Consider the following 11,099-nt stretch of genomic DNA (forward strand, 5'->3'; position numbering starts at 1 on the left):
GCATACACATAGTTATCACCTACTTCAGCTTTTGCTTGAGCTTCATTAGCCAAAAGTGATGAGAACTCAAGAAGCACAGAGAGAACTCAAGAAGAAACAATGCAAGATGGATTTCCATTATTAGATCAAAATTTAAAATTACTAATACTAGCTTCTTTATTTGGATTATATCTAAAATTCAAAACTACTGATTAATAAGGTCAAAGTAACTCAATTATATCGAAAACTCCTGTATCTTAATTCTTAATTGCTTTTGACACAATCAATCAAGTAATAGTACCATATTGGTTATATTAAAACAATGATTATTTTCTTGATGGAACCTAATGGAAAAAGAAGTAATGAGGTAATAATGTGCATGAAGAAAGTAGAGAAGTGAAAGAAATTGATACACATCCCTGGTGCACAGAGAGCAACGTCATTGTTCTGCTTTATGTACCTCTGCATCAGTAAGAAAATTAAAATTTCATGGAACCAAAACCAAAATTAACAATCAAGTAGTGGCACAATCACAAAATTAACAATCGTAGGGAGTGGACCAAAATCAAAATTCGATGGAACCAAAACCAAAATCAAGAAGAGAAAACCCTAAATTCGGTAATTTGATAGCAGCACATCACAAGAAATGAACCGAAATAGAACTTCCATGAAATTACTAGGAAGAAATAAGCAATAAAGAGCATCGAGTCAATTATTAAAGCCTCATGAAAGATGAAATGCTAGAAAAAATAATTAAGAGTGAATACAAAATCAAAATCGAAAACATTATTGATAGAGGATGTAATTAGAATAATTAGCATATAACAATCATTGAAGTAGTTAGAACAAGAGGATGTGAATTTAGTTACAGATCTAAAAGTCAGAAGTTAGAACGCAAATTGAGAAACAGATCGAGGAGGCGAAGGAACGTTACTGGATAAGGAGAAGCTAGCAGAGCAAAAGCTCGAGGAAGGAGGAGAAGCTCGCAGGAGAAAAAATAGCGTTTTGCGCGGCGGCGGCGGATTACTCCTCATGTTATCTGAGGCGTGTTGCGGTGGCGATGATAAGTGAACGAGAAGAGGAAGAGGATGAGAGAATGGCAATGATTGAAATTGGAAGAAAAACTCTAGCATTTTCCAACTTCTTCCGCTGTGAACAACTCCCCGGCATCATGATCCGCTGCTCAGATCAGATGCATCTATAGTAACGAACAGCTCTTCCGCAAGCCGTAAGGTACAGGGTCCAGAACTTCCATTTAGCTAGGGTTCTCTAAATCTAAAATCAAAAAGAAAAGGAAAAAAGTTAAAAAATAAAAAGTCTGAGGGATCAAAATCTAATTAATAATTTTTTTCAAAAAAAGGAGTATATTTTGTTATTATTTTAATGATGGTTAATCATACTCCTACAAAAAAGTAGGAGTAAAGAATTCATGGCCATAATAATTTACTGATCAACGGTAAATTTTTAAATAAAATTTAGATTTACACAAATTAACAGTTAATCTACCAAATTGAGAGATGCAGAAGAAAAGGACAATTAAAATTAAGCTGTACAAGACTTTCTCTGCAGCAATTGGATATGGCAGCGAAACCCAAGAAAATTTGGCAGGATGCCAGGATATATAAAGAACATAGATAAAATATAGGATATTTATAGCGTACAGATGTAAACCATACAGATGCAAGGATGTTGTGACAAGTGGAGATGTTGCTACACTCAGGGAGACAAGTTTCGAGAGGCTTCTGCAACTTGTCGGATGGGCTAATGGGAGAGCCAGCTACATTGCAAATACCGTTTAGTGTTTAGGGAGGTGGTTGGCAACTGGACTCCGTTATGTTTTTTTTGGGTAAATAGCTAGTTGACTCTAGTATATCATTTTTTTTTGTCAATGTTGGTGGGCTCATTTATATGCCTCCAACAACGTATATAGATTTGGGCTCTTTTATTGGACCAAACATGAGTAATCATAACATCATAGTTATAGGTTATAAACATAATTCATAATTGCATTTAAGTAGTTAGCAACTGAATGAACTACATGATTAGAATAACGAAGATAATGTTAACAATTAAATTTATAAAGTTATTATATATTATATAATTTTATTTTTTATTTAAAAAATAGAGTAAATAATTATCTTATATAAATAATTAAATTATTAAACTTAAAAACAAGTAGCAATCCTTAAATTAAGAAGAATATTATTATTGCCAGTCAATTTTTGATTAAATAAATCTTCAAATCTTTAAATATTTAAAAAAATTTTGTCACTTTTTTAAAACTCTTCCCTCAAAAACGCTCCTCCAACCCCATGATAGATTATTTCCTGTGTCTAATCTTAGAAAATTAGTGAACCTATAGTACTTGCTTCTGTGCACATTGTTAATCAATGAAGTGGGCCTATTGAAGGCTTTTAAGTTTTTGAAGTTCAATTCTCCCTTATGTTAGATTTACAAGTAATCTGTAAGCTTAACCAGTGAAGTTCTCTATTATTTATCTTTTATGACATTTTATTTAATATTAATATCATTTTTCGAAATGAATGATAATTAATCATATAGATAATTATTCTCCGAAATGAATAATAGTTAATCATATAAATAATCATTTTTTGGAATAAATGATAAATAATCATATAAATAATTTTTTTAAAGGGAACATATGGTAAGTGGGAATCTCTCAAGAAAAATTATGTATCGCAATTGATCATTGCATTGGTAAAGACACAATATTCTCTACTAAATGGAAGTAAGGATATATCTCATCCTTCCTAAAATAATGCCTAGATATTCGTAGAATACACAATAAAATACGAATTCATCTAAGGTTAAAAAATCATGACAGAAAATTTATATTGAAATAAGTCAAAATTTAATTAAAAATATATTAATACTTTATTTATTTATTTTTATTTTATTTTAACTACTACTCCTAACAAAGTTGCTAATATTGCTAAGTATCATGTAACCCGTCATGTATTCATCTCGCTCTTGCTTGTGTTGGATTCATATCATCAATATGATCGACAGCTGGCTCGAAATTATCCATTCCACCAGCTATCTTGGGGATTATGTTTAACGAAAAGTTTGTCCCTTTTGTGGCACAATCTGTATTCATGCTTTTCTTCTGGGTGCAAACCAGTTTTGTTCTCAATAAAAGTTTGACTAGACATCGTCTTCTAAGTATTTGTAGAACTACTGCCATGGAACAGAGGATCAGGCTCATCCCGCACTCAGGGTTGTGTAGTTCAGACAGTGATATACCATGGTCACAAGTGGAATATATTCTCAAAAGGTTTGACATAAGGAAATCAATGTGCAGTGATAAAAGCTTATTATGCAAAATTTGACAGGTTTATGCATGTGACCAACAAATGTGAACTCTTTCACATTTTTACTCCTAAAGGAAAGTATAAAATAAAATGCTTCAATTCAGTATCATGAATATTAATAAGTATTAACAACAAACCAATCCTTCTTGCAAGATGAATATGTATGCGCTCAAAAATAAAAACAAATAAATTTGAGGTACCTTTTGAAAACAAAAATGTTCCTAAATAAAGAAGCATCGAGATTAGGATCTTCATTAACCAAAGGGGCATTATCAATCTCTTTCTTTGCATACACAAGGGCCTCATGAGGTGGCAACAACTGTATGTGTCTCTGAGAAATATATATGCATCAACTTATTGGTGACTTTATAGAAAAGGTGGTAGGTTCAAGGTCTCACCAATTTCTACCTGCTTATAAGAAGGAACACCAAGAGGGGGTGAAAATCATGTATTTTTGTTGCATCAGCAAGCTTTTCCTCCCTTTTACTCCTAGAGATTGAACTATCCAGGTGGGTTTCTGCTCTCTCTGACTCAAATGCGACTGATTGGACTACTTCATTTGACAAATTAAGTAAAATAATAGAGTAAGGAAGGCTGAGGCAAACCTGCTGAAGTATTGCCTCTTTGGTGGTGCTGTTATTCAAGGATGGGTGTGATGAATCATTTTCATAAGGAGATTGATCATTTAGTAAATACCTATATACAAGCATTTGAAACAAAATACTAGATATAGTCAAAACAGCCGCCAGAAGAAACAATCTTCGCCAGTCGATTTTGTGGCCAAAGAAACACCATGATAACTCCCTCATCAGGATAAAAGCAGATTGCCGGAGGGCCCTTTTCATCTCATTATACAAGATATCAGAACCGAACCATTCAAATATCCAAACAAATGCTACAGATCAAAAAAGCTAAGCATGCCATTTCATACATCTCTGTAGTCCTAAATGGCACAAGGACAATTCAGATACCTCACTTCATCTGTGGGTGCATGACTGCACCAACACAAAGACACTCTGGAGCTCGACCCAGCCAAAATCCTACACTTATTTCAAACAAAGTCTTCAAATTTTCCAACCTCAAAACTGAACTAGGGGGGATAAAAAGAGAGACTGCAATATGAGAAAGAATAATATCCAGCTTATTAAGTGCAATCCAGTCCACAAATAATAATCTGTGTTGAGTTAAGAAATTAACTAAATTAATTAGTGATGACAAACATTATTTTATTGGGAAAAATAAATAATTAAATATTAATTATTTATAATTATATGCTGCTGATTATTTATGATGATATGTTGCAGGCGAAAAATAAATATAATGCAGCAGCAGCCCAAGTGAATGAGAGAAACATATAAATAAGGCTGGTGGGCTAAAATGCAAAAGAAGCCCAAAAGAAACAAAGAATACAAGGCAACGGGCTGAATGAAAAAAGATCCGATCCAAGCCCAGTTCGTTGCCTCTCTCATTCAAACTCTTCTATCTTGCTCTCACCCAAAAGCAATGTTAACATGTCCCCTCTTGGTCAGAACTCAGAAAAAGAAAGAGAGAGCTTCTTCCCTAAGCTATTCACTAAAGAAGCAAGAAAGAGAAGATTAAGCAAATGATAGAAGTCTAATCACCCATCATCAATCTATATCAAGAAGAGGTCAGAAGTTAAAGGTGATTTTCATTTCCTTCTACATGCATCTCATTTTCTTCTCTTCTTCCCAACACTCTGCCATTCCAAAAATGGGTTACAAGGGAAAGTTGATTTCTGCTCTAATCTGCTATGTATCCACGGTCACAAGTGTATCTTGGGGACCAAGTTAGTTTTCAATAGCTGAGATAGGGTTTTACCATTGGAAACATCTGTTTATGATGTCAAATGTCTTCGGTCAAGCAAAAAGGAGATAGCTTGGAAATCCCTAATTTGGGGTAAATGAAGAAAGTAATCTCTGTTCACCACTACTGTACATCAATGGTCAAGATTGTTTCTTGGGGACCAAGAAGTATCTCAAGGGTTCAGATCTGAGTTCACCATTGAAAATAATTTTCTTTGCTTCCTTGAGGCTTTCGGTCAAGCAAGAAAAAGTCAGACTCAACTTTCTAATTTGGGGATTAACTGGAAAAGTGTCGTGGTAAGCTGGAAGCACACAGCTCAAGAAGTTGACCTAGGGAGAGTAGCTCAGCAACAACATGCAAGGAGATAAAAGAAGATTTTCTGTTCATTCAGAAGCAAGGAGAGAAAACCAGAGTGTGAGAACAGTGTTCTGTTAAGAAGTTCCTCTACTTGGATAATGCTTTCTTTCAAAGAAGCATTCGGCCAATACTGAAGAACTGCATCTGAGGTTTGCAAATCTGGTTTTGCACATAGCAAAGAGGCTGCTGATGAAGTCAATCTCCTTCATGTTTTATAGATTGTAATGTACTTTTCTATGTTTATCTTTCTGTAATTTCTTGTGAGAAAATACATTGTGAGAAAGCTCAAGTAAAAGCCATGAGTGGAAAAAGGCTGAGTAATACACTTGAGAGAAAAGCCTAGAGTTATTTTCAGATCTCTTTAGGTATGTTTATGTCTTGTATCTTGTACCTGTGAGGTATCCCTTTCTTAGTTGGGTTAGCACTAAGAGTGAATAGTTAGGTATTAGCATAGCCAATGTCAAGTTAGGTTAGAACTTGAGTGTGAAAGGATTAGGTCAATCCTGTGAAATTGGTGTATGTAATACTGTTAACTATAGTGAAAATTCTTTCACTGTTGTGGAGGAGACTGGATGTAGGTTGCATAGCACAAGGCAACCGAACCAGGATACATGTTGGTGTTAGCTTTTCTCTTCTCTGCTGTGTTCTGTTTTCTGATATTCATGAGACAAAAATAAATTGTCTCATAAATTTCTGCTGCTGAGTACAAACAGAATCAGAATTGAAAGTTTGTTTTAAAAGGGTCATAACAGCAACTCAAAAGGAAGGCATAGATTCAACCCCCTCTTCTCTAAGCCTACCACAACATTCAATTGGTATCAGGAGCTAAGGTCTCAAGAATCAAGCTTAACCGCTTGGAGCAAAGATCCAATGGCGAACAACTTGGGCACAACCACAGTTGCCTACACCCTCACTGAAGGCCAGTCAAACAACCGGCCACCTTTCTTCAACGGGAAGAACTACTCCTACTGGAAAGAAAGGATAAGGATTTTCATCCAATCCATTGACTACAACATATGGAAGATTGTTGTGAGCGGTCCCAAGATCCCAACAAAAACAAGTGCTGATGGAGTGGTGACTCCAAAAGAAGAAGCTGAATGGAATGAAGATGACAAGAAGAAGTTAGAACTGAATGCTAAAGCAATCAACCTTCTTCACTGTGCTATCAGCTTTGAAGAGTACCGGAAGGTGTCTAGATGCAAGACAGCCAAAGAAATCTGGGAAAAACTCCAGGTTACACACGAAGGCACTAAACAAGTCAAAGAAACGAGGATTGATATGCTGCGAAAAGAGTACGAGATGTTTAGCATGAAGGATGGAGAAAGCATTGATGAAGCGTTTGAGAGATTCTCAATCATAATCAACAACCTTGATGCTATGGGTGCAAACTATGCAGAACAAACCTTGGTGAGAAAACTCCTTAGAAGCCTCAAAAAAGAATGGGAAACCACTGCCACTGTCCTAACCGAAAGTAACAACCTAAGTCCCATAACCTATGATGAGCTGAGAGGAAAACTCCTTGCCTATGAAGCCACACACACAAACACAGACTCAAAGAAAAAGGGAATAGCCCTCAAGTCACAAATAGAACTGAAAGAGAGTGAGTCTAGTGATGGTATTTCAGATGACGAGCTTTTGTTTTTTGCTAGGAGATTTAGAAGGATGATGAAGAACAAGGGCAAACACAAAGGTTTAAGTTCAAAGGAGTACAAGATCGACTGGAGCAAAGTGACGTGCCATCACTGCAAGGAGGCTGGACACTTCAAGCTAAACTGTCCAAAGCTCAAAAAGGAGGACAAAGGAAAGAAGAAAAGGAAGAGAGTACTCATGGCAGCTTGGGAGGATCTTGAGAATGACTCAAATGAAGAAGAAGAATCTGAAGGAGATGACAAAGACTGCTTCATGGCTGGAAACAACAACCTTGATGAGGTAAACTATTATGACTTGACCATTGAGGACTTGCATGCTATTATTGATGATCTCACTTTAAACACATCAAAACTGCTTGATAAATACAATGAATGCAGATCTGAAAGAGATGTGTTAAGAGCTGAAAATGATTTTTTAAAAGAAAAAGTGAAGGAAATTGAATGTGCTTTGGACATCATTGAAGAAAACAGATTTCTAAAATCTGAACTTGAAAAATTAAAAGGAAAGCACATTGTGGATCCTTCTTATGAGTTAATTGCTGAAAATGAAAGATTAAATGATATGATTAAAAAGCTGAATGGTGACTTAGCAAAATTTGCTCAAGGTTCTAGTAACTTGGACAAATTACTTGCAAGTCAAAGACCATTGTTTAAAAAATCTGGTTTAGGCTACATAGCCAAAGAAGATGCAGTTTCCAACACTTCCTCTATAAAATTTGTGGCTTCTTCATCAAATACCAAATCCATACCAAACAAATCGGGTATTGGATATGTTTCAACTTTTGAAGAAAAATTTGATGAAGTATACACAAGTGAAACTGAGCCTTCACCAAGAACTGATCCGAGTTCAAACCGGCTAGGTTTAGGTTACATTTTGAAAAATGAGGCTGTTTTCAAGAAACCACCATTTTACAACAAAACCTCATTTTCGAAAGGTAAAAATGTTCAAAGAAATTCTGGTGAAAATACTTTTGCAAAGAGGAATAACTTTAATAAAAATCAGTTTGTCAAAAGAAATGCATCTCCTCCAAAAACCAGAAAATTTCAAAATTTTAATCATTTCAAGCAATATAACTCACCTAAATTTCAGCGACACACATCAGAAAATCATTGTGTCAATTGCAAGAAATTTGGTCACTCATATGCACAATGCTTTATTGAAAAGAGAGTTGTAGGAAACAAAGTCTACAATGTTGTTTGTGATTTCAATGCACTTGGGCAACCAAGATGGATTAACTTCAAAGGATCCAAATTAATTTGGATACCTAAGGCTACTTAAAACTCATCATGCAGATTTGCCTAGCATCCAAGAACAAAAAGGACATGTGGTACATGGATAGTGGATGTTCAAGGCACATGACTGGGAGGTCAACTTACTTCATCAAACTAAGCAAGTATGATGGAGGTTTTGTGACCTTTGGAGATGATGGTAAAGGTAAAATCATTGCTGTTGGAAAAGTAGGTAATGAGAAATCTACTTTCATTGATGATGTACTTTTGATATGTGGTTTGAAGCACAATCTTTTGAGTATAAGTCAGCTGTGTAATTTAGCATATTTAGTGATTTTCAAAAGATTTGAATGCTGTGTTGTTAATGAAAAAACAAATGAAGTTATGTTTGTTGCCAAGCGTTTTAATAATATGTATGGACTTACTCTTGATGAACTAAAAGATCAAAATGTAGCTTGTCTTCACTCTAAAGAATCTGAAAAGTGGTTATGGCACAAGAGATTGGGCCATGCAAGTATGTTTCAAATAAACAAACTTGTTAAGAAAGAATTAGTAAGAGGTCTTCCTTTGATAAAGTTTGACAAAGACATCACTTGTGATGCTTGCCAAATGGGAAAACAGACAAAAAGTTCTTTTAAACCAAAGGAAGACATCTCTACTAAAAGACCACTTGAGTTGCTACACATTGATTTATTTGGTCCAACAAGAACTCAAAGCCTAGGTGGTAAACATTATGGTTTAGTAATTGTGGATGACTACACTAGGTTTGGTTGGGTTTTATTTCTTGCACACAAAAATGAAGCATTTTCGGCCTTTGAACCTTTTTGCAAGAAAATTCAAAATGAAAAGGATTTGAAAATCTCTTCTATAAGAAGCGATCATGGAACTGAATTTGAAAATAATTTGTTTGAATCCTTTTGTGAGGAATTTGGAATATCTCACAACTTCTCTTGTCCAAGAACACCACAACAAAATGGTGTTGTGGAAAGAAGAAATAGAAGCATACAAGAAATGACAAGAGCTATGCTTTGTGAGAGTAATGTTCCAAAATTCCTTTGGGCTGAAGCGGTTAACACAGCTTGCCACATTTTAAATAGAACAATCATAAGGAAATTTTTGAAGAAAACCCTTATGAACTTTGGAAAGGCTACCCACCAAACTTAGATTACTTGCACATCTTTGGATGCAAATGTTTTGTTTTAAATAACAAAGAAAATTTGGGAAAATTTGATCCAAAGGCTTATGAGTGTTTGTTTGTAGGATATTCCACAACTAGTAAAGCATATAGGGTTTATCATCAAGATGCTAGGATTATTGAAGAGTCCATACATGTTACATTTTGTGATACTAACTTGGTGCAAAGTATTTTGGAAGATGATGATGCAGGAAATCAAGCTCAAAAAGAAAATGAAACTGCTCAAAATAATGAAAAAGGAAATTCTGGTCAAACTGAACCAGAAACTGCAACTGCTGAAAATTCAAGAGACAATTCCATTTTGTCTCATGAATCTGAAGGAAATCCTGGAAACGGTAGCACTCAGAATCCCTTGGTGACTGAATCTGCCACCAAATCCACCAGACCTCGTGAATGGAGGTTCTTGAAGAATTATCCTGAGGAATTTGTCATTGGGGATGTCTCTCATGGTGTGCAAACAAGGTCATCCACTAGAAAGGCAAATGAAGGATCAAATATTGCCCTTCTTTCACAAGTAGAGCCTCAAAACGTCAAGGAAGCACTTAGTGACCCCTCTTGGGTTAAAGCTATGGAAGATGAGCTTCTTGAGTTTGAAAAGAACCAAGTATGGACTTTGGTTCCAAGGCCAAGTGGAAAGAAAGTGACCGGCACAAAGTGGATTTTTCGGAACAAGTTGGGAGAAGATGGTAGCATTGCAAGAAACAAGGCAAGGCTAGTGGCACAAGGATATGACCAAGAAGAAGGAATAGACTTTGATGAATCATTTGCCCCTGTTGCCCGAATGGAAGCCATAAGACTTCTCTTAGCTTATGCTGCATTTTGTGGTTTTAAATTATATCAAATGGATGTAAAATGTGCATTTTTAAATGGTGTGATAGATAGAGAAGTGTATGTGGAGCAGCCTCCTGGTTTTGAAAATAAAGAGCATTTTAATCATGTTTTTAAATTATCAAAAGCTCTCTATGGTTTAAGACAAGCTCCTAGAGCTTGGTATGAGAGACTTAGCTCTTTTCTTTTGAAAAATGGCTTTCAAAGAGGCACCGCTGACACAACTCTATTTATCAAGAATTCTAATGATTCCTTTATTCTAGTCCAAATATATGTTGATGACATTATTTTTGGATCAGCCAATGAATCCCTTTGTTCTGATTTTGGAAAACTCATGACAAGTGAATTTGACATGAGTATGATGGGTGAACTTAATTTTTTCCTTGGGGCTGCAAATTAAACAAACTGAAAAAGGTATTTTCATTCATCAAGAAAAGTATGCCAAGGAATTAGTTAAGAAATTTGGTATGGAAAATGCCAAACCTATGGGAACTCTCATGCATCCTAGTTCTAAATTAGATAAGAGAGAAACTGAGAAAGATGTTGATGAGACTAGGTATAGAGGAATGATTGGTTCTCTTATGTACTTAACTTTCTCTAGGCCCGATATTGTACAAAGTGTTGGATTGTGTTCTAGGTTCCAATCCAAACCTAAAGAGTCACATCTTTCTGCAGTTAAAAGGATCATTAGATATGTTCATGGCA

This window comes from Arachis hypogaea, chromosome 14 (genome assembly GCF_003086295.3).
Source record: "Arachis hypogaea cultivar Tifrunner chromosome 14, arahy.Tifrunner.gnm2.J5K5, whole genome shotgun sequence".
Lineage (NCBI taxonomy): Eukaryota > Viridiplantae > Streptophyta > Magnoliopsida > Fabales > Fabaceae > Arachis > Arachis hypogaea.